The 25,503-nt window shown below is 40.0% G+C and overlaps 1 protein-coding gene across 4 annotated transcripts in view; it reads left to right on the top strand.

Moving 5' to 3' along the window:
• Positions 1-25,503, top strand: part of PPM1E (protein phosphatase, Mg2+/Mn2+ dependent 1E) — a 60,039-nt gene that overhangs the window by 1,180 nt on the left and 33,356 nt on the right. The window lies entirely within an intron of this gene.

Below are 25,503 nucleotides of genomic sequence, written 5' to 3' on the forward strand. Positions count from 1 at the left end.
AGAAAAGAGGAGTAGAAAGCCTTGGGAGAAAGCTATCCATAATCATGGGGATTTTTCTGCCGTCAGCTGGGGAAAGCCGGCTATACTCGGTTCTGAACGGAGGCAGTTTCCAGATCTGTGCTTTCTAAAGGCTGGTGCATAAAGAGGAAACAGATGGGATCTATTCCCAGTGTGGAAAGTCTGTGGACTGAAATCTAAAGATCAGTTACCAGTGCCTTGTATTGTGCTCAGCTCCGGCTTTGAAGGCTCGAAATAGAAGCGGTTGTTAGTGGCAATTCTTTAGGAACCTTTTTAAACTGATGCCACAGGAGGAGACAAATGAAGCTGTGAAAATCTGCACAGCACACCGGGGAGATTTTCTGCCATTGAGCCGGTAATTGTAATGAGAGGTGTTACTCAGTCGCAGAAATAAATAAATAAAGAGAGAAAAGAACCGGGTTTTACAACTGCATGGTCTGTTTCTATCCAGTTCTCATCTGCCCTCTGCGTTTGTGGACGGTAGGGACAACACAATGATAGCTGCAGAGGACAAAGCTCTCCTATTCACACATGCTCGCCCTGCCACCTTTGGAAAGTCTCTGGAATACAGCAGCGCATTCATAGGATGTGGTAGAGAGCAGAGAGGCAAGTCCCTTCTACCTATTTAGGACGTGTTTTGTTGGGTTATTTTTAAACAGGCTAGTGAAATCCAAAGTCATGATAGTGGGAATAAAGTTTTAGACGTGGAGCAGATTATTTGAAAGTATTATTTGAAGTATAATTGTGAAATGATTTTGAACTGGAATTCCTCCTCAACCCCTTCTTTCTCTGCCTGTCCCCATACCCCAGATTCCCCAGTTTCTGAAGCTCATGTTCAAGGCTGAAATTAATAAGCAAAAAAGAAAAAAAAAAAACGAGAAAAAAAACCTTTTGAGAGGAGTCTTTTTATAGAGACAGCTCTTGGCAGGTTGTGGCTCTTTGGGTTTTTTCAGCCTTCAGTATAAATCTTTGGATGGCCACTGAATGAAGCATCCCCTGGCTTTGTTTGTGGTGAAATCAATGCAGGCTTCCTCCTCTAGGCAAAAACCGAGGTCCACCTCAAAATCAAGGGAGCAGGGGATTATGTTGTGAGAAAACAGTTTCCTAAAGGCCTAAATAAAACATTTAAAAATATTATAAGCCAAATCTAACAACTCCTAAGACAGAGCTAAACTGAAATAGCTTTTTCTTGAATGATGGTGGAATCTGAGGTAAGTGGAAATATGCAAAAGTATTCTTCAGGTAAGGTACTGTATTTTTAGTTCACTCTCCAGTCACCAGAGAAACTTAAAATGTGACAAGACTATAAAGCAGGCGAAAGCAGAATCTTTTCACCCTTTACAGCCAAGGGCTCAACTGATTCCAGAGGTGGGAAACTTGATGTGTATGAGTAAAGCTGCTCTTGTGCCAAACAGTTATGAAAGTGTTAAAAGAGAAGAATAATTTTAAAAAACCTAAATAAAAAAGCACATGAAAACTCATGTAAAAGGGAATATTTCCTCTGTTTGCCATTAGCAGGAGAGACTATTCTGAAGGCATGTTTTCTGCAACTATATATTAGTCAAATGACTGGTTTGCATTCTATGTAGCATGAAGATAAAACCCATTGCTGTGAAAAAATCCAACAGCTGTTTTTCAGCTATTTTAGGCACAGAGCTTTAGATCTTTTTGAGGAAAGTAAGACCATTTCAGAAATGAGAACATATTGCTAATCGTGACAAAATATAATGGTTTTCTGCCGCTGTGTAGATCAGTATCAAAGAGTTCTTATTTATGAGATTTTCCTGCTATTTTCCAAAAGACTCATATTCCCCTTTGAGGTTTCCTGTTCCTGTTTGGTTTTTGTTTTTTATTTTTTGTAGAGGCAACATATGCTTGGAAAATTAGATTAATGTAATCTTTATATCTGTCTAAATGCCACAAAATGGGCACTGTGTGTTTTCTTAGTGATCCTCCACAGAATGAAAGCCATCAATAGGAGGTGCATTAGATGGAGAAAATAGTCTAAAGGGGATTGCCTTGGAACATTGGCTGATAACCACAAAATGAACTTTCAGGCTATAGCTAGGCCATATTATTCAAGAGAAAAAGGTAATTTACAGAGCTTCTATGTAGAAACAAACATACTAAGGCCTTGAAACATTAAATATGAGATCCCATCTCTTGCTCCTGCTGAATCAGCCCTGATTTCTGACTCATTTTAAAGGAAGAAGTTACTAACTTGAGTAGCAAAGTTACATATCATGCTCTGGTCTCTTCCTCTTCCTACTGATACTTTTATTAAACCTGACACATTTATAGAGCTGCTTCTTGACAAGACCTCTGAAAAACAAATCAGCAAAGTTGTGCTTGCCAAGAGAGGACACAGCCAGACTCTTACAAGTTGTGTCACCAGGAAGAACAAATTTGTCTTGCTGCTACGCTCTTTTTTTCCTGTTCGACTGAAATTGAAATACTAAACTGTACATTCTTTTTGCTTTTCTTTTTCTCTTTTTTTGCCCCAAGCCTTGATGGGAATAGATATAGCTGATATAGTTTCTAGGTTTATTTTCAGTGATTTTGGAGGTACAAAATTTTTGCTTTCAAATGTTCATTAAGGAATTCAAATTTCATTTGAACAAGCTTAGAAAGTAGGTCTACTTCTCCAGTGCTGAGTTTGCAGAAGGTGGTAAGTAAAATAAAAGTAAAAGTTATTGTTATGTCATCTTAAGTGCTTAACTAAGTCCCTGATGGCAACATGCATATTTTAAGGACTGTGAAAGCCTTGCTTTGACTTGGAACATGAAAAGAAAAACTTCGAAGCACTGTCCTTTTACATTCTTCACAGAATACTGTGCAACATTCACAGAATACTTAGATTCCAATGAAATGCAGTATTTGGAGTGAGTTCTTTTAATTGATCCTTTCTTTCTCTTAAAGAGAGAGAATATTTTTTGCTTATGGATTTCCCACAGTCTTACTATAAAAAATTAAGAAAGGCAATGTAGGCTCACCCTTTTAACACTGGAGTTATGTAGGATGTGGACAGCAAATGAGAATGGAGGTTTTGCCCCTCAGCTTGCAATGTTAAGCTAAAGACCTTCTTGTGGTAATTTTCCATGAGCAGAAATCCTTTTTTTAATAAAGTAATCCCTTGAAAATTGTTATTTCTGCTATCTCCATCTCTGTTGAGTGGAGAGATGGAATTCTCCCCCTTTAAATAGCAGATAGACAGGTTTTTAACTTGCTCTCTAAGCCCCTATCACATGAAAGCTGGCACTGTTGTCACTTTTAGTTGAAATTCATGTATGATGCTGGATGGGCTTTCTTAGCATCATATTAAATAGGCTGTGATGTTTTACTCCTTCATAATTTGTCTTTTATAATCAATTCTATTGATTGCAATCTCAAAGCCCTTTTAAGAAATATAATTAACTACTTGCCATGTCTAATATTAATCACAAGGACCAACAAAAAGTCATTGCATCCTTTTTAACATGGGCCTTTTTTCATCATCTTTTGTGAGGTTCTACAATAGAAATGATAATGTTGGCCAGTGCCCACAGTGAATGACAGGAGGAGATATTGGCTGCACCTGGCTGGGGCATTTTCTATGCTTAATGAGATTGGATAGAGAACATTCAATTTCGACTCCATATTAGGAATATTTAGTCCAATCTAGGCTTGGATTAGATATCAGGAAGAAATTGTTCCCTGGGAGGGTGGGGAGGCACAAGGCACCCAGAGCAGCTGTGGCTGCCCCTGGATCCCTGGCAGTGCCCAAGGCCAGCTTGGACAGGGTTTGGATGCCCTGGGACAGTGGAAATTGTCCCTGGCCATGGCAGGGGTGGCACTGGGTGAGCTTTAAGGTCCCTTCCAACCCAAACCAGTCTGGGATTTCCTACCCCGAGGCTGTGGCTGTGTTAACTCTCTCAGGAGCCCCTCCAAGGTTAGGAATCTCTTCCAGGGGTGGTTGTTGAGCTGGCTGGGTATGGCTGAGGATGCTGACATCACACCCAAGGGATTTTGGTGCTAGAAATCCTGGTGTTTCTCTGTGAATTAATCCTAAATCACCCCACAGGAGGGTGTGCAGAAAGTCAAGAGCTTCAGTGTTGCTGGTACCTTGTCACTCTTTAGGAGAGCCCATGTTCTGGATGCTGGTCGTGTCATGGCACACACTTTTCATCCCCTTTAGCCTAGAAATCACTATAATCTACAAATAGGTGGTGTTTAGAAATAAACATTTTACAAACACAACTAATTCTCTACACATTGAGGGATTCTTGTTGTTTCTAAGGCATACTCAGCCCACCCTCCCACGCTTTTAAAAATACTGAAGGAAATCAAATATTTTGATACTCATTTAAAAAAAAAAAGGATTATCAGCTGGAAAGAGCTATCTAAATTGCAGATTTACATTTTGTAATGGTTAACATATAAGGTGACATTTCAAAACTTCCTACTTTATGATTAAAAGAATGCTGAGTTTTTCAAGCACAAGGGTGACTATGCTTGGAATTTGCTGTATATAGCATTAAAAAAATCATTCTTAGTGAACAGATTATGGAAATATATTCATTCCACTGCTTTTATTTCAATGAACATGGCTGGTAGTACAACACATTAAAGGGAATTAATATTGTTAGGAGCTTTTCACACCAAGATTTTTTTTTGACCCAAGAGCAATTTGCACAGATTCTCTCCTCCTAAGTGAGGCTGTTTGCTTTTGAGTACAAACTGACTGAAGATCTGTGCTAACACATTCTTTTTTTGGACCTTATACAACCACTCTTGAAACTAAAATCTTATTGTGTGGAACTACTTTTGACTCTTCCTTTTGGATGTGATGAGCTTCATTCCTCTGGAGAGTTTGGTAATTCTTTTTTGAACAAAACACTGCACAGACCATTTTTATCCGTAAAATCCCTCGTTGTAACTGCCTTTACCAGTGGCACAGTATTTCTCCACCTGTTCTTTGAAGAACTCAGATGTGATTCTTTCCATGGAAGGTTCAGCTTTTAGTTTTCTTTGCATTCTGTGAGCAGAAGTTTCAGTGCCTTGGCTGCTGTCTCAGGGATGTTTGCTCTCATTCATTTTTGTTGTCTGGCTAAATTGCCTACATGATCACATTAAAAGCAGAAGCAACAGGGCATGCATTACACAGATAATGAGAATACTATTTATTACTATATTTGGTACCCTGAAATATTCTCTGGCTGTTCCACACCATTCTCTTTCTTCCCATTGTTTGGTGCCTGCTATTTTCTGGTTTGCTTTCTCCTCGCTGTCTAGGAAAGACATGTGAGAAAGGGGATGAAATGGAGTTAGCAGTTTAAAACATTAGATGTTCTTTGAAGCGTGCTGCAAGACTGTCTTATGCAATGCAATCACAATTATGTAATGCAAATGATTATAAAAATAAATGTATCCTGGACAATATGTGTGTGAGACGTGTTAGGAACCCATGACACTGCAAATGGCCATTACTACAAGTTGTACTTGAGGGCCTTCTGTTTGGGTTGGCTGAAATCTCAATTACTAACCAAATATTCCAGATTTTTGTTGTTATAACACACGAGTGATTAGATAAAATGATTGCAGACTGTGGACTTGTTTTACAGAAACATTTTCTGCCGTGCCTTTGTACTTCATTAAGAAGAAACAACATTACCCGCCTTTAATAAGACATTTTATAAAGAAGTAATCATCAGAGCCATAAATTAGGAGTGCGTGGGAAATAGCTGCCCTTGGGTACTTCTATAATTAATACAGAAGTTAAACAAGTTAACCAGATTGCAGGATTACCTCAGTTTATGTTTGTATTGGATGGAAAACAGCTGAGGGCAAGTAATGATTGAGTAACTGCAGCAGCAGTGGAAGCTGTGGTGCTGCTCCCAGCTCTGAACTCTCTGTGCACTCCGTGCTGGGTGGGTTTTGGTGGCAGAGCAGGGTTACAAAGTGGGCTGCTAGACTTTGATCATGGGAAAGTGGGCTTGGATGCACACAAACCTGAAGTGGGAAATTGAAATTACAGGAAAAGGAATATTTGATTAATTGGGTAAAATTGTGGGCAGCCCCTTAATTTTCTCAGAGGGCAGGATTTGGAAGCTATTTTTGCTGGCCTTTGATGATCCAGTAAAGCCTGTTAAATTGTACCTAACAAATTTTCAACTTTAGTTTCTTCTGCTCTTCATTTACAATGAAGAATTTGAGTACTTTACTCGTTTGAGAATATGATTTTTTCATAGGCTCTGTACTTCCACACGATGTAACTAATAATAGAAGCAGCATGTAAAAATAGGCCCTTGGCATTTTAACTTCTTGGCACTTTCTCGAGGGCTGTTCCTTTCACCTCAGGCTATGACCTTCTTACTGAGGTTCAGAGAGCTGAAATGAACGTGGTGAGTTGTTCCTCCTCAGTGTTACAAACACAGCACTCTGCATGTTAGATTAATTACCTGCCACAAAGATTCCATTCCTTCAGTCCTAACTCCGAGTTCTGCAAGACTGAAATCTCCCATGCTCTAGTAGAGAATTCAGCAAATTTTTGTTGTTTTCTTTTTCTCAACAAAATAAATATTAAAAATAACATGTTTGGTTTGTTAGTTTGTAATAGATCACCTGAAAACCCAGGGAAACACTCAGTTCCTATTGGAACCTCTGGGCCCAACAGTGACAAATTATCAAAAATTCCAGCCTGGATAAAAAGCAGGAATTTAGTAAGTTATAAACTAAAGGCACACACTTGTACACAGCATGACATATATTTTAAACAAAGATTTTTCCAGGCTTTTCCTATAAATGGTGTCATTCTGTTTGTCATATCATTGCTGTGTTTGAGGAAATATTGATTAATTCATGTATTTATTTATAAAGGTCCCTGTCTAAAATGAGTTTATGCTCTCAGCTCTCTCATTAGCCCTTTCTTCTGAAAAGCTGGGTAAAAAGCAACTATTTGGTAATGAGAAGTCAGAAGCTCAGAATTTCTGGGATTAGAGGAACACCCCTGTTTGGGACAGGTGCACTTTGTGCTTGCAGAGCATGGGGGTCTTGGGCTGTTCTTAGTTCTGCTTTCTCACTGGAGTTTGCTCCTCAGAGAGTGAGGGATCTACCTGGTGTGACATGAACTTAACCTCTCCTCACCTGGCAATCCAAAAAGTTCAAATTTTCAAATATCCAAAGTATCAGATTCTATAAGAAAATGAATTGATCCTGACCTGAAGTAGGGGAGTGCCCCCAGTAGAAATGAGCATTGATAAAACAGAAGTGTGAGCTTTTAACCTTTTACCTTAATGGTACAAACCCTGTAAATCAATGGAAATGATTGTCTTCTATATAAACAGAGAGTGAGAGAGATCACTGTGTAAAACTGGTGCAGCTCCCTCTGGGATGAGTGGGAGAAGCAGCTGCAGGTTCTGGGATGTGTGTCCAGGCTGGAGAGGAGCTGAGCCTGCATTAAGTGACTGCTCCCCTTCCCCAGTGCACTGAGAACCAATCAGAAAAGCTTTAAAATTCCTCCTTGCTGTCAACTTCTCTCCGTTTGGCTGATTAGGAGCGACCCAAATGATCATACAGAATGCTTCAAATCTCACTAATTACATTGTATACTAATTTTAGAGAGGTTTTTTTGGCTTTTAGATACTTTTGGTTTAGCACCCCACAATTCACGCTCACTTTGTTTTCCTAAGTGCCAATGCTGTCCATGACATACAATAAAGTCATCTCCAGAAACATGAGCCAAGCCACAAAGTTCTAAATCTGGCTCTGGGGATTAGAGAAAAAATAGTTTATCCTACAAAATTACTAAATATCCTAAAAATATTTCTCTCCTCCCCAAAATTTTACAAACTCTTTCTGTGTCTTGGGAGATGCAAGTAAAAAGTTTGTCAACAGTGAATACATGGAGTAGAATACAATAAATCTGAAAAATGCTTCTTAAATTCATCCTAGCTGGTTGAAAATTTAATGCAGAAAGCAGTGAGCTCTAAATATTTCGATTATCATTCTTTAGAAAAGCTCTTCTTCCATTTCTGTTACTGTAATTCTATATCAAATAGCTTTAAGAAACCAATTACAAGATATATATATATTATACATTAAAAAATATGGGATTTACCTCATAAAAAGCTAGTTTTGCAGTAACATATTGAAAACTACTCAATTTAATTTATTGTCCTCTGAAAATTGATGAATTTGTTCCATTCCTGTTTCTATGCTCTGTGCTTCTTAACAGGAATAAAAAGAAAGGTGGTAACTTAAATCTGGAATTACACCTTGTGGGGTGGGTATTAGTTTTTATTTTTCTGAAATAGAGATAACAAAGAGCATCTGTTGGGGAAGTACAAAAAGAAGAAGGAAAGCACTTTGAGGAAGTCTGCTTTATGTTTGTGAAGAGGTGAGACCCAGCTCATTAAGGTAGTGTGAAATAATAAAACAGAAAGAGGAAGAGTTAAATAATACCACAAACATAAGTGACCCACCCATTCATTCCTTCGAGAACCATTGTCAGTCTGTGAAAGGGGCTTGCAAAATAGAGAAACTCCTCACATTTTTCACCCTGGCCCAGTTCCTGAGCTGAAGTTGGTGACACAGGGCTGGGTTTGTACTTGGACAGCCTTGTGAGGTATCAGGGCTGTGCTGTTACTTTAATTTAGAGAGGATTTGGTGCTTTCTCATGCTCTTGCTTTCATGGGGGTTTGCTATTAATATCCTACTACCAGCTCCAGATGCTTTTCAGGGAGCTGTTTTAGGCTGCACTCAGGTTTTTTGGAAAGACTGATAGAATAATTCAACTGTCTCCTTTCGGTGCCGTGCGAGGTGTGACAGTGCTCGTTTTGCCTGTGGCTGTCTGGCAGACAGAACAGAAAACATTCCGAGGTGTTAAACCCTGGGAGTGATCCTGGTAGCAACAATAAACCTGGGAAGTTCCAGGGCAATGCCAAGCTCCACAGAGTGTCTGGAGGTCAATCTGCATTTTTTACATGTCAAGGACTTCCAAGTTATGTCAAAGGAAGTCTGGGCTAAATAAAAAGGCACAGGATATGACCCTCAAAAATTGCTGTTTTTAAATCCAAGAATAAACTAACACATCCTCCAGTCTCATAAACCCTTATGTCTCAGAACTGAGTTAATTAATTTACTCTATATTTATCCTTTATTTTAAGGAAGATGATTTGTTTTACTTTTCTAGGGAAAAGGAAGGATAAATACATAAAGCAGGGCAGGAGGCTGGAAAAATTAATAGGGGGAAAAAAGAGAAAAGAGCAAGTAACTCTTGGTTTAAAAGTAAACATTCAAAAATTCTTCTCCACTTAAGAGAATCCTTTTCATTCTGATCTTTTCTCCCCACCCTCTGCCAGTTCAGTGACAAAGTTTTCATTTCTGTAGCTATAAATAAAATTATACTGTGCTGCTGTTACAAGTACAAATCCAGCTGGGAATCTTGTTGGACAAGTGCTTTCCTTGTACCTCTAGAAAAGTGGCATATAAAAATGGCATTTTAAAAGCCATAACAATTCCTAAAAAGGAATATGCAAGTGAAAAGGTGAATTAGAAAGTGCTGCCAAACCAAGTAATCATTGTATCACCACTTAGCTCAAATGATACAACTGATGTAAATTTAAAATAATTTAGAAGAAACTCTGGTGTTGGGTTGGCTTCTGAAAAATGTACTTGGAAACATTTTAGACTTCTACTGTGCTATCAAGAAGCTTGGAAAGTTTCCTTAAAAAAAGAACAAACTGAAATTTCAGTGGGGTTGTTTTCCAACAGACATAGCAGTCACCAATTAACCTCCAAGAAGAAAGGGGCAGAATGAGAAAATGTAATAGACACAGTATCAATTGAAAAGAATTTTAAAAATAAAATTGTGAGGGTAATTAGACCTGAAGCCTTGGATCAGCTCAAACAATTAAAAGGAATTGCCAGGATGATCACTTCAGTTCCCTTCTCTAAACAGGCTGTGTTTAAACCTCCCAGTAAAACACTGATTGCACCTCATCACCCAGTCAGTTCCAGTTAGAGGCTGGACAGCTGAAATCGATCCACACCACAGCACTCCTCCCTGTGCACTGTGAAAAATTGGATATTCTGTTTGATCCTATGGGGAAAACTGCACCTTTTACCCAGCCATACTCCTGATTTATTTAATGATCTACCTGTAGGGCAACAGCTGAAATATCTTAACTATGGATTTATAGAATTGTCATCTCTCTCAAGTTTCAGCATTCTCTTTTGCCAGTGGTCAGTGTTTCTTCCATGACAAAGGAAGCCTGACAAGGTAAACAGTTGGTACCAATTGTCTTGTTCATCCAGTGTTTCTGTGGTCTAACCAGGTATAGATGCTTTCATGTTTCCAGGAGTGGTTTGAAAAGATAAATCTATCATTCTCTACCAGTCCCTGTTGGTGTTTTATACACAGGAAATCAGAATTCCTCACATTTTAGAAATCTCATGGCAAACAAAAGGACACTGACATGGCAAGTTACCCCTGAGTGTGGTGCTGATGAACTTACACCAATTTGGTTGTGATTATTAATGAATAGATTTGTTCTTTCTGACATCTAAGAGGAATTGGTAATTGTTAGATTTGTTCCTCCTCTTTTGTAAGGGATCTGGTTCTCTGCTGGTTGCTGGCAGAATTAAGTGTGGAGTGATGTGTTGACCTAATATCAAGACAAGGCTTTTGCAATATTAAGTAAATTTATACACCATATACACTATATAGTCTAGTACAGTACAGGATAGTATAGTATAGTATATTAAGTATATTTGTAACTCCCCCATTGCATGTTCCAGCCCACATGCTGGGATATCCTGTAGAAGAAAACATTCCACAAGTATTATTCTGCTCCAAGATTCATCTGTTCTTTTCCACCTCCTGGATCCAAAGATAGTTTACACATCTCTGTTGTGTGAACATAGTCAATTGTATGAGGATGATGCCTATCTCTGCATTTGCTTGCAAAGATTCATTATTCATTTGTTGTAACCATAATCTGAGAAAAACCAAAATATATGCGTGATAAGGCAGGATTTTTAACACAGATGCAAGGCTGATTAATTTTACTGGCATTTTTACTGCTACTCTCTGTGTGTAGTTATAAAACCATTGTAGTACTCTCTGTGAAAAGAGGAGAGACTACTACTGTGAGTATGAGTAGCAAATACAAGCTGCTAGTCTCACTTAGAGCAAGGGGAAGTGACATGATAAGGAAATTTTACACTCAAGTGTCTAAAATTGTTGCCCTCATCATAACACTGGTGGGAACAACAAACTGGGAAAGTTCCTGAAAAGTGGCAGCGTAAACAAAGCATTTGGGGAAGTGTTGCCCTTGATATCAGGCTTGAAAATATCATTCTGATTATTTTATTTCTGCAAAATATTGGCCATGGTGCTCAATAATAGGGAAAAAAAGCACACAAATGCACAGCCCTGTCCAGAAGAGCTTTTATCTCTAGCCAACAAGCTCACCCATGAGCCACCAGTAAGGTCAAATGAGTTTTCTGAGTTAAAAAGAACCTGATTGGGAGTTTATTAAAAATATAGAATTGGTTCAATGATGTGTTAGTGCGGGTATGCAAGGCCTTGTGCTGGGTGTTTGTTCTGAATTAAGAATGTAGGAGAATTGTGGTGTTTTTCTCTCCATTGTGTCTCAGAAATGCCACAGGAACTGAAAGAAGCTGTCCATGCTCTAAGGTGGTTCAGAGTAAAAGTGAGGGAGGGAAGAGTCAGAGGTGATGCTCGGTCAGGATTCAGGCCTTACCACCTGCAGGGAACAGACCTCCCCCAATAAAGTGTGTGAGGCACCTTATGGAATGTCCATTTATAAAAACCAGTGATAATCTGTGGGGCTCTAAACCCATTTACTGTGCTCTTTAACTTCACCAGATTTGCTCCAGCAATCACTCTGAGCTGTCATCTCCTTGTTTATGAAAAATACTTGACCCTGAAGAATCCAATCTGGCTGGTACACAATCCTAAATGGCTGCATTGGATATGGATTCTGCCTATCAGTTCTCTCCCTGTTTGTCTGGATAAGTTTCATTCAAGCCCTATTGATCACAATTAAGGGTTGAAATTAGAAATTGACTTTCATTAGCTCAAGGCAGATTAATCTCAAGTCACTGGAGGAGGTTGTACTCACTTTCTGTTAGTGAAGTTGACAATCAGGTTCAGCTGGAATCCAAAAGTGCAGTGGGAAGGTTGTATCCCAATATCTTAATGTGACAGCTACCAAGGGAATTACTTTCAGAAGCAGAAGAAGGGAAACTGGAAACACTGAGGGGGTGGATGCAGACAGATATGACAGGATTCTAAGAACCTGGGATTCCTGACAGCGTAGGCCTCCAGAGCCCACCCACTGAGCTTTGGCAGGTAATAATCTAGGAAATTATAATACACTTATTTTAAGAGAATCCGTTGAGTTGTTTGATCCTAGATCTTCATTACACATACAGCAAGGCTTTTGCTGCTGGAGCTCTGTTATTTTCCCAATTATCTTGAAGGCAGGAAGAGATTTCAGAATGGATTTTGTAATGGTGTAGCATCCAGTGAAGTGAGCACAAGCCTGACCACATTCTGCAGAACCTATCATCGTGATATTCCTGTAGGAAAAAAATGTTCAGTCAACTTGGATGTGCTGCTCCTGAATGGAGCTGGCTGAGATCCTCGTGCTCTGTGTGTGGGTAATGATACTGCAAAAACCTGGCACGGAAAGGAATCACTGCAACTAAAGAGCTGAGATTTACACCCCCCCCAAAACTGCTTGGTTTCTCCAGAAACTCCTCATTTCAACAGAGCAACCCCGTGCACATGATGGAATGAAATGTTTGCAAACAGTGGAATTTGTGTTGTACTGCTCAGCCCATTCCTCTGACACAAAGCCACTGGACAGCTTTGTCTTACAGCTCACCAGATTAAGGCTGGATCTGTGTGCTCCTGCAAAAGCCTTCCTTCTTCCCCCCCTCCCAGCCCCCTGAACATATTCTGAATCTGGACTGTAAAGCAGTGTGTGTGTAATTGGGGAAAGAAATGGAATATATTTCCTGGTGACAGGGGAGTTCAGGCTCTGCTGGGACAAATGGCAGCGCCTTTAATGAGCTTCACGGAGCAAGATTTAGTGGCATGGTGGAGGAATTCCTGTCAGAGCAGGGCTCTGATAGGACTTATCAAAGAGTACACACTACTTATCTATCTTAGGCAGGGAACTCTAGCTCCCTTTAACTGTCAGCACATCTATAATCCTTCCAAGTCTGGAATTGTTGATAGAGTGCCAAATATCTGGGTTATGGATTGCCAGAAAGAGGGAGATCTGTGTTTGTAATCTCAAACAAAGCAAATGTAGCTGTTTAATGAAATTCTGCTGAGCTTTTAATATGGCATCATATAAGCTTGGTTTGTTGTGGGTTTTTTCAGTATTGTTTTGGAGATAAGACAGAGGGATGGGGATATAGAGAGATTTGGGGATTATAGCTACCTATCTACAGATAGATAGCACAGGCAAACCCAGCCATTCATGTTGTTATTTTTGCATGATGGGTGTTTTAATATACACACTGGAATGTTCTGGTCAATTAGTACCTTTGTGGTATTATGAGCATGGTGTTAAAGGACATTGGAGATGAGACAATGTTGGAGCATTCAGCAATGAAAAAATAACATCAAAAAGGACAAAACAGCCTCTGCTGAATGGTGTAATCAGCAAGGAGGCTATTTTAATTCTAATTCTCCATGAATCAACATCTGTCTGCTTGCTGGTTTATCTTTAAAGGCATACACACACAGACATGAGCATGCACAGGCTCTGGAAAGAAATATATTTTAATTTAGAGCTGATTGAGGCTGTGGTTTCACTCCTGAAACCCAAGTCCTGTGCTAAATCTCAGCACAATTTCTGCCAGATGCAGTACCAGGGTTCCTGTTCCCTTCCCCAGTGAGACCTCATCTAAAATTTCACAGCACTGGCATTTCTGCTGGTGATTTACGTGGCAGTGCCAGTGGCACACGAAGAGCCACGACAACGTCACCAATTCCTGTCATCCCAGCTCCCTGCCAAGTGAGTAGAAGCTCATCACTTTCAGCTCTCTGACTGCAGCTCCCATTAACTGTGGAGATTCTTAGTGAGAGGGGCACAGCACCTCCTGCCCTTACCCTGCTGAAGGGATGGCTGTTAACAAGAGTAATTACAGCAGATGAGTAATTCTTGTTCCCCATCAAAACAGAAAAACAAAACAAAAGGGTTATCAGGCACTGGCACAGGCTGCCCAGGGAAGTGGCTGAGTCACTGTCCCTGGAGGGATTTAAAAGCCTTGTGGATGTGACACTTGGGGACATGGGGTAGTGGTGGCCTTGGCAGTGCTGGGGAACAGTTGGATTCAATCTTTAAAGTTTTTTCCAACCTAAATAATTCTATTCCTTTTTTTTTTCCCCTTCATCCTTACCAAAGCCCTTGGGCTAACAGCTCCTACAAGCCTACATTTTTCTTCATTTCCTTTTCAACTCAAGGGTAATAGCAGTTAAATCTAGTAAAATAAATGTTGATTGATGGAGTTTACTCATCATGCCAGGCTAATGAGGCATCATAAATATATTTGTGAATGTGTAAAATCCATTGGGGGATATGGCTTCGGTTGGATAAAAAATACAAAGTCTTCTTGTTTCACTTGTCTTGGAGGGAGGAACCAGCTGAGCATGTCACTGTTGTTTCAGAGTTTTTCAACCTTCACTGGTGCAAATAGGTTCTTTTTCAAAATTCTCCAGAGGAGAAACATGACAAAGCAAGCCTGTCTGGTTTTTGAGTTTATCCCCAGAGATGCAATCAAACAGCAGAATCAGATCCTGAATTTCAAGAAGGAAAATACATGAACATTTCCATTTTTCTCCTGCTGACACATTTTGTTTACAGAGTCATGGCTGACAGGACTTTTGTGGCTCATCACTGTTCCTGTTTCATTAACCCAAGTTTGCTACAGAACTGCTTTCTGCTCTATAGGAAAAGAGTAGGGTTCCTGTACATACATATCATAGTGTATATTGGTAGTAAACCAGGGATCTTGACCTAAAAAAATCCAAAAATCTGCAGTTCATGGTTTGAAAATGTCTGCCTGTGTTTAGAAATGTTTGTCATAATACAGGAAATTACAAAGGCGACTGGAAAGCTGGAATTCCTTTCACATGGGCTGCTCGTTTGCATCTTAATGAGATACTTTCTCATTAGTTCAAGAAATGCAGGTCAAAGAACCCCAGCAAAATCTGATAATTTTGCTTCTCTGTACCCCTGCTCATCTCAGGAAATTTGGTTTGAGTCAGTGAATATGGACTGTCAGTTAATTATTAATATTATTTGTGCAGAGAAGAGCAAATTGGCTTTTCCTTGCAAAAATACCTCACCACAGTATCTGTGCCTTAAATCAGTGAAAGGTTTGTTATTTGTGTTGATATCTCACTGTGTTTTGCAAAGTTCAAGAGAATAATATTTCAATATCATGTTCCTTTGGGGATGATGATTGTGCTAGTTAAAATTTCCTGTAAATTGAAATGTTACTTTTAAGGTCATTATTCTTCATGCATAGGAAGGGAAAGAACATGATGCATTTGTAATGGAACAGAGTATTGCTGTGGAAAATGTCAATTGTAAATTGTTCCTCTCGTGTATACAGAGGTTCTGATGTCAAAGGTAAATGTTCTGCTATTAAATGGAATTTCTTTAGCTATAGAAAATGTTCTCAGACTCAGCCCTCATCTTCTGAGGATCAGCTTGTCTGATTTGGGACTCAGCTCTGTGAGCCTGACACTCACATTTATCATGAGCAGCAAAGCCAGAGCAAGTGGCAACATCCTGACCTGCCAGAGGAAATGTTCTTCCTGTCCTTCCATTCAGGTTTTTAATGACCCTTCTGTCCTGGGAGAAGTGTGCAGGTGTCCTCCTGGCCCAGGCAGAGAACAAACACTCCATGCCATGAGCAGCAGGTGAGGGCTCCTCCACTGGATTTTAAAATAGTCCAGGTGATCATTTTCCATCAGCAAAAACTGGAACTAGATCTGAGTGGTTTGGGATGTGACCATGGAATTGAGACATTTACACTGAACTGTGCTGAGTTCTGTGCTGACTGCCCTAATCTGGCTTTGCCACCAGGAATGGGCTGCATCCCACAACATTCCTGACTGGAAAAGGCCCATGGCATTCCCACCCCCATTCCTGGCAGCAGGAGCCTGAACTTGAATTATTGCACTGGGGAAAACACAGATTAAACCAGGAATTCATGTGATAGGGTAAGCACAGAGGAGGGAAAATGATTTTTTAAGCTCTGAAAATGTTCTCAAGACTTAGGTAAATCTTTGTCAGTCTATCACATTTTAACACTGGCTCCTTGATCCCAAAACTTGTTTCTGCCAAATTCCAATTAGCATTTTTTTGAGGGGAAAGGTTGAATTTTGGCTTTGCAAGAGCAAACAGCATATCCAGTATATTTACTTTTTAAACAACATAAACTCTTAGCTCTTCCTCCAAGAGCAGCTGTTCTATTCCTTTCATGGGTTTTTATTGCCTTCTGGGTACTTTTTCTTGTTTGTCTGTGCTGGGAGGGGAAGTTGTAAGGAGAGAAGCTGGACTGAGATCCCAATCAGAGACAATATTCACACAGGGTTTATAAAGCAGGATAACAACATCCCTGCTTCCATAACCACCACCACTCTGCTGGCTTTATTTTCCTTTAGTGAAGAGTAAACTGCCTTTTTAATAGACCTATTCATTATAACTTAGAAGAATGCTTCTCCCAAGAGGCAATAGTCTGTTCAGAGCCCACTATTTTGTGTGTGAATTTAGGATGGAGCTTTCTTCCCCTCATGCATCCCTTTACATTAACCCACAGTGTGACTCTCCTGCCACTTTGTCACCCTCACCCAACAGCCTGGCATTGCTGCCACTAAGTTTATTCCATCCTGAGTAAATATTATATTAAGATATGTCACTTAAGAGAAGGTGTGTATAGCACTGTTTAACTTTTAAATGCTTAACAGATCAAAATAATGAAAATAAATTGCTCCTGAGTTAAGTATAGGAGGAGGCCCATGAATTTTAAACAACTGGCCTCAATTATCCTTCCTCCTGTGGTGCTTCCATTCAGATAAGCCTGCAGCAAAGCACTTGGCCTAAAGATGTTCATATGCTGTGGTCTCTCCATGGAAACAGTCTTAAACCAGAGAAAACAATTCCATTTTTAAAAAGGCTGAATCTCCTTTCCAGTTGGCTCCTAAAATAACTTTGAGCTCAGCCTCACACGTGCTAACTGCGAGTTAACTCGGCAAGGGCTGAGGGATGTTGTTAGAACCATTTTAAGGAGAAAGTTGGGGACACTGCTGTGACAGTCACTTCAGCTGCCAGTGTGGCCTTAGAGAATGAGCTGTTCCTTCACCACTGCATTTTCATGTGGTGGCCCTTTTGGAAAGCTGAGGATTAGGAGCTTTCCTAAACTCTTATTGTGGAACCCTGACACCAGTTAACTTTGCTTTCTTTTCCAGGGGCAGAAATTTCAGTTCAGGTTCTTTCTTCGAGCTCTTTCAGCAGCTGAAGGTGAATAACCTTGTCTGTACTTCCCTGTTCTCCCCAGACCAACCGAAATTTTCTCAAACACATAGGAAAGGGGTAGAATCACCTTTTTGGTTTAGTCATAATTAGCCTGAATATTAAGCCCAACAGAGAGTTTCAGTATCTATTAAAATTAAATATGTATTATAATCTCTCTTGGAACTGAATACTGATTTATTTTGCATCATTTTCCCCTCCATAGCTCTTGCACAGTAAATGTGCCTTAAGAGAAGGTTGTATTTAAGAAAATAACCCAAATTATTCTGACCATATGTCAGGGATACCCAGCATGTCTGTATTTTACAGACATGACAGCTTGATCCAAAAGACTCAAGAAAGCCATTCTTGTTTTGGTGATTTTGGGAGGGAGTGCTGTTGTGAACAACCTGGCTATTTTAGCAATACACTGGTGGCACACAAAGCCCCCACTGTTCACAGGGTTGGGAACTGGGACAAAAAGATAAGTCAAGACTTTCCTGACTGGATGCCAAATCCTTTGTAAACTGTCTGAAATGCCCAGATTATGTTGATTCCTTATCACCAGGAGAAACAGCAAATGCTGGACAATTGCTTCACTCACATTGCCAGGACGTGACATCCTTTGGGTAAATTATGTCTCCTTTTGGAATCCAAATTATTTTTATCCCAATTTTCAAGGTTCTATCTTATTTTAGTCCATTTGTTTCCTCTTTGTGGATGGCCTGTGCTGTGCCAGCTTCCTGCAGGCTGATGTTCCCTTGTGCAGCCATCAGTCTGTTCACCTTTCAGACCCTCTGTGCCCATTATATCCTCTCTGATCTTGGATGATTCTGTTTTCCTCTCATCCTTCAGCTTTCTTCAAGATTAATGCTGCCATCAGCCTTCCACTGCTGACTCATTCCTGATCTCCTCACTGACCTGCTCCCACAAACTGGAATATGTCAACCTATGAAAATCACTTACTTGAGAGAGAAAATGACCAGGAAAATATATGGATAATTAGATAATCTTTTCATTTCTCTTGCTGTTCTGTGCCTGTCAGGTGCCCTCCCCACAAAGCTTAAAGCTGCACCCTATTTTTATCTGTATTATTGCACATACCCAGCCATGGGCCTACAGAACTGAGGCTTCATTTGCTCTTTTTTTCTGGAGATTATTATCCTTTGCTCAGAAGCTGCACAGCTCCTTTCCTTCCTGACAATTCTGGACATTTTTCAAGTGTTTCTCATCCAAGAGTTTTCAAACTCATCATTCATCTCCATGACTATCCCTACTCACATGGATTACATTTTGCCTCGAGTTATTTCTTAGCATGGGGAAAAATGGGATTCTGGAATTGATTGGTTTACCAAAGAAAACCTGTATTAGAGCTGAGCAGAAGCCTGAGTTTTCTTAACTTCCTATCCTGGCTGCCATAATTTCTTCCTATGCCAAGCTAAGACACAGCAAATAAAATTCCAAAGGGTTTCTTGGGCTTGGTTTCACCAATTTTAGCATCCTTTTTGTCCTGGGGGAATATTGTCTCTCTAGTTACTCTGAGATACTTGGAATCTCTCAGGAAAATCAAATCATGTTGCTTCCTGTTTTTCTTCCTTGACTTCTTTTGTATTTCTATAACCTGAGGGGGCTGGATAAATCTGGAAATGATTGTTAGCCTGAAGGACTTGTTGGACCTGAAATCAGAGGGTTTGTGGTGAGGAGTGAGCCCTTCATGCTTTGGCTCTGTTATCCAGGTGTCCTGGGGACCAAACTGGGGGCAGTGATGCCAGCCTGCCTTCAGAGGCTGGGTACTAAAGGGACAGCAGGAGGAGGAAAATAATTTTTCTTCATGGAGGTTTTTTTCAGTGGCCAGCAAGTGAAAACTTCCTCTGAGGGGCAGGGCAGTCATGGGAGATGGAAGGCAGTATGTTCAGTTTTGGGTAGTTACTGGAGCTGCTGCTGCAGCCATCTGGAAAGAGGTTTCCAGTCTGCAAATTGGGGAATTGAGGCCCCAAAATGTCCTGCAGTGTCTCCACTCCCAAATCCCCCAGCCTGGGAGCAGAGGAGGAGGGAAGAGGAAACCTGTGCAGCTGGAGCTGCCCTTTGAATTGATTCTTCACTTCCCAGACCAGTGCTTTTCACATGCCCCAAAATTTAAAACAAATTGGAAATATTTCAGAGCTGTGAGTATACACAGCCTAATCTGTTTAATTGCTGTCTGACAATATGAAATCAGTTCTGAATGTATACCATTCAGTAAAATAATAATTACCATAGCAACACACACTACATCTGAAACACAGCTCTTCCCTACAAAAACCCAAAAACAGAAAGCCTGAACTCTTCACACAGCTCTGAGAGCAATTAGTGAGGTTTCTTCTCCCCTTTCAAATCGCTGCATTTGAAAGAGGCTGACAGATGTGGAAAGGTAAATAACAATCAAATCTTGGTTCTCCACTCCATCCTCAATTAGGGATAAATCAGTGCATTGTATCTTTTATGGCAGAGATTGTAACTAATTCTGTACCCCACAGGAGAGACACGATGGCAGCAGTGACACCATCCTGGGGCTTCTCAACCCCTGCTCCCAGCTGACCCAAAGGAAAATCCATTTTCTGGGACCATTTCCCAGGTTCTTTGTTGCAATTATTCTGCTCCTGGCTCAGACCTGGCAGTGAAGGTGCCCACCAGGATGTTCAATGGGAATGTTAAAATTTGAAACTGTATTTCTGGAGATGCAGTGGCACAAACTGAGAGGTGACAGGATTTTATTAGGGCACTTTCATGTTCTTAAATATATAAGGCCTTGGTTTTGTGTGTGTTGCTGAAGAAACTGTGAGTATCCTCACAAAGTGAGGTAAAATGCTTCAGTTAGAAAAATCACATTAATTTTCCTTTACCTGCTTTGTTTCTCCAAGGAGAAAGTCCTACACTAGATCCAGCTAAGATCCATAGTTCTATTTTTGAGTTTTACTAAAAGAATATTAAGGAGTTTGGCAGGAATTTGGAGGCAAAGGTATTTGCAAGAGCATGGAATTAACAAACAGAAGTTAATCCCAGTAATTTAGTGCAGTTCAGTGTTTTTCTAAAACTACAATGATAACATCTCTGTGAATATTGCTTGATTTTTAATTTGATTTATTTATGTACAAATCTATGTGCATGAAGAGTTCAGTGATTTTCCTTAACTGGTACAGCACAGTTCAGATCCCTGAGTTCATTGTTCCCAGCCACAAAATGACTTCAAAATTTGGTGTAAGAAAGAATAAACTCCCAGTCTGAGGTGTGTGGTTTGTTCCATTCTGTGGTTTAAAATGACAGGAGTGAGGATGAAGAGACTTTGCCCTGCAGGGAGTAAAAAGCTCCTGAGCTGGGTGAGTGATGGATGGCAGCAGTAAAAATGGTTTTCTTTCCAGAATGAATTTAGAAGTCACTGGGTCCATAATGTGAACTCTGTGGTTTGCTGCCCTTGGGGGATTTTTTAAAATTTTTTTTTTTGGTGTTTTGTTTTGGTGAGGAAGAGAAACTGTTCTCAAAGATTAGCTTATTTACAGAAGAGCTTATTGGATGTGCAGCAGATTTCCTGCCCATCACCCCTTCAGCAGCAGTAACTGTTCTGGAGGTGCAGGCAGGATGTTTGGTGCCAAAACCACTGAGGCCTCACTGACCATCCACCCCTTGAATATTTAGAATTGGTGACAAACTCTCTCTTGTCTTGCTGTTGATTTACATAAGCAGGTGATCATTGCTACAAGTAATAAATGCTTTTATTTTTCTTTCTCAAGCAGTGAAAGGAGTTTTCAGAACAAGCCCTCCTTCTGTAGGGAAAAGGCCACTTTTGGGTGCTCTTCCCTAAAAGTTCCACCCTGATCCTGAAGTGCCAAGTTGCAGGATACCTGAGCAGTGCAGATTATCCAGGTACATAAGAGCATTGTGCCATTAGCAGGGCTGATTTCTGCCATTTCATGAAGAATTACCTAATGACAGAATGAGAATTTTAAAGCCAAGGCTTGGTTATTTCTGTGCACTTAATTACAATTATTTTTGGATGCAACTTGAGACTGTGTCAGGAAATATATTTAAATTAATTTTTCATGTGCAAAGCATTATAGACTAACAGATAATGGACATTTTTGCATTTTGTTCTGCATATTCAGAGTAGCTTTAAATAAAACAACCAATTTTTCCTAAGTAATTTATGTTCAGAGAACAGAATTATTTCTTTGGCTAGCTGCTCAAAATGTATGAAATACAAATACAAATGTGGGAGAGGAGCAGAGAACTATTTTTCTCCAGATAAATACAGAATCCTGTCCTTTTCCACCACTCTTCAGATTACTTAAAACAGAATGTCTGAAGTTTTCTGCATTTTCAGCAAACTGCTTCTTTGTGGGTGTGAAAACAACACTTTGATAACTCCATCTGCTTTTTAATCCCTTGTCCTGTTTATTATTTTATTACAGTGGATTCCCAATTTTTATCTGTGTTTCTCTGGGGAAGAATTTGTAGTTTTCAGTTGCTTGGGTGCACAGCATCAACAAAATCCTTTGGAAGGACTTTTTCCAGGAAGCAAGGACATGTTTATATTTGCAGCTGAAATTGCTTCTTTATTCACTTTTCTTTTTCCTAGCCTGAGCTTTCTGGGTTTCCATAACAACACAAAAACTCTCTCTATAGTGCCTTGATATTTTTTCAACAGAATTCTTGTTTGGTTTCCCCTCTTTTCTCCCTTTTTTTGGTTGGATTCATCTCAAAATGAGCATGAATTGGAACCAGCAGTGGGAAGAACTTCTTTTAGTAAGGAATTCATAGGTCAGGGTTGCTTCCTGTGATCAAATATGTTTTTTCCAGGGGACATGCCTGCAATCTTCACATTTTCCATAATTTTTTTCCCTATTATTCCATAGAAATATATCATAGCAAGCCAATCTCCAGCCAGGAGATCTGGGAAGATCTTCCAGCACCTCTTGGAGCTCTGACAGGAGGGGATGGCTCAGGACAGACCCAGGAGGTTTAGGAGCACTCTGGGCTCATTAAGTGGATCCTTCCCAGGCCTTGGAATCAGTGCTGGCCTTCACTGGATGCACCTTTTGGCAATGCCTTCTGATTAAAAAGGCTTAATTTTATTATTTTTAACCACTCTTGTCACTTTGAAAGCATTAATTGAATTTTGCCTGTGTGTTTATATCTCCAGAGAGATTATTTGTGACGTGAAAGATGGAACACTGAGAAATTTCATGGCTTTCCACTGATTTCTTTTTTTCCCCCCAGCTATCCTCTATTGTTATTTCTGCTTTAAATTTCTTTAAACCCTAGATTTCTTAAATAGCATTAAATTTATGGAGCAACTTTTGATTTCAGCTTGAGGATCACACAGTAACTGGGAACAGAGAGCAATGTCATATTGAAGTCACTAGGTTAGAATTTTTTTCTTTGGTTTGATATTAAATAATTCATCTGGAAAAATGGTAGTAAAGAGATTTAGTAATGTTTTGGTGTTTGATCCTGTTGTTTAAAGGTAAGTGTCAGAATTTCAGCACATGGGGGATCAATGTCACTCCTGTGTTTTGAATGCTGATGGTCTGGAAATGAGGCAAATTTAAAAGTGTTTTCTAAAGTGTTGAGGCCTAATTCAAGGTCAGTCACTGTTGGAGAAATCCCCTCTGCAATTCAAACCCTCCCAGGAAAGAATTCCTTCCCAAAATCCATTCTAAACCTCTCTCTTCCTTTCCTAACACAGCTATTTTTGCTAATGCTTGTGCATAAGGCTTGGACTTTAAAAACATTGATAAAATCACCAAAATATGAAACCAAAGGTATTTATAGTGCCTGGAAGAGTTTGATATTTGTGGGTACAAACTCTAATACCCAAGCAGATGGCAGCACCTGCAGGGTTACAGATGTTTGCATCCCTTGGTGCCAAACCCAAGTCCTGTCGTGTTTCTAAAGATTGATTGCTGAGAGTTGATTCCAAAACCCATCAGAACAGCCACAGTAAATATAAATAGTAGACAGAAAAGGCCACATTTTTGGAAGGTTATCCAAGAAGATGTGTGTGGAAGTTGCTTCAAAGAAAGACCAGTTCATTTTCTCTCTGTTTTGCTCTCATTTTGTGTGTTAAAGCTGCAAACCACACTGTTAAAGTGTGAGTGTATTGATGTAATTTGCTTTACAAGATGTGTTAAAAGGTTTTGCTGCATATAGATCTTCTTCCACGTGGTGTTAAAATGTTTCTTTCAGTTCCTCAAAATTCAGCGTGGTTGTTATTGAAGAGTTCTCCACCAGGCATTGGCTCTGATCATCATTCCTTACTCCATTTTATTTTCCACTTTCACTAGGTTCATTAAATATCTCGAGATGAGGATTTGAAAGATGGGTTGGAGGTCACATCATCCTCACCAATTTGTAATTATGTCCCTATTATCTCTAAAATCAAGACTGATCTTATTAAGTAAAGAGATTTCCCTCCCACTCCCTTGGGCATGCTAACCTGATTAACACAAGGTCATTCTCCAATTCTTTAAGTTGCTTGAACTACTTGTTTTTTGCCATATCCTAACAAATAAGTTGCTTTCCACTCCGTGCCCATCCTGTCACATCCCTGCACTTTGCTGGGTCTGTTGGCCTCATATCTTGAAGATAACAGAGTAATCAATTAATGAGTGGAATTTCAGATGAGCCTTCCCATGGATCATGAATCCTGGGACAGAATTTCTCTGCTTTCTCCTGGCTGCATTCCAAGGCTGTTTTATTCTCTGTATTGTTGTCTTCATTCCCTTGCTAACAACAGCAAAGCATCCAGGTGCTCCTCAGCCTGGCAGAGCCCAGATATTGAATTGCAATTGTTTCATATCCCTGCTCTTAATCTTTTTTTAGGGAGAGTTGGTTTGTTCTTTTAGAGGATTGTTGAAAAACTGCTGCCTTGGGCCTTTCAGTCTCTGCTTTCTGTGCTGCTCCCTGCATTGTGGATAAACCTGCCTGGAAATCACTCCTAAGCTCAGCACTGTGTCCAATTCTCCAGCACACAATTTAAACACAGACTCCAGCAGGCCTGAACAAAAGGTCACACTTCAAAGCCTGGAATTCCTGTCCAAGGCAAGAACAGCAGCACCAAGCATGTTCTTTGATATTTAGTGGGTAATTGAATACTTCTCCTCTCTTCAGGAAGCTCTCCAATAAATTCAGCTTAGAAAGTGTCAACAAAACTATTGTCTGCCACTGGGCTGTAAATCTCCTTGACATCCAAGTCATACTCAGGACTTTTGCAGCAGCAACTCGTACATCTGAATGTGGTGAGCAATCAGCTGGAAGCAAATTATTAAGAAAAATTTTCAGACTGGTTTTTGCCTTTTGTGTTGCAGACTGTTGCCTTTAAACTGTGGGCGTCTGTCTGAACACGAAGTGTCCTGGGGTGAAGCTCTGGCAATTTACCTGTCTCTGCATGAAATTGGTAATTATTGATCAGCACATGCAAGAGGAACAGTTCTGGGCTGCTTTAGAAGTCGTGTAGGTGTTGAATGCATTTACAGTAATTATGTATTTACAGCTAAAATCAGAAAGAAAAAAAGATAGAGGACCCTGCTCACAAAATGTCATGCCTTCCTCTCTTTTGTTTGAAAAATAAAGCAAATATTCTCCAAATCCCCGTGCCCCAGGCATAGGTGCAGTTCCTGCCTCTGTATAATGCATATATTGTGTATTTCCAATATCCCAGCAGAGCCCCAGTGCTATTTCTGTTTGTGATTTCAGTTCATCACTAACAGGTCTTTTTGCAAACAGCAGGAGGGAATTTCTCAGGAATCCACAGAGCCTTTTGTGACTCCTTGTACTCTGAAAGGCTCTGCACTACTGGAGGCTGCTGTGCCTGGGGGTGCAGGGATGCAGCTTCCAGCAGGTTCTCCCCACACATGGGAGCAGAGCTTTGTAATCAGCATTAGGATATCATTCATTCTTCCCTAAT

Source organism: Haemorhous mexicanus, chromosome 22, assembly GCF_027477595.1.
Source record: "Haemorhous mexicanus isolate bHaeMex1 chromosome 22, bHaeMex1.pri, whole genome shotgun sequence".
Taxonomy (NCBI): Eukaryota; Metazoa; Chordata; class Aves; order Passeriformes; family Fringillidae; genus Haemorhous; species Haemorhous mexicanus.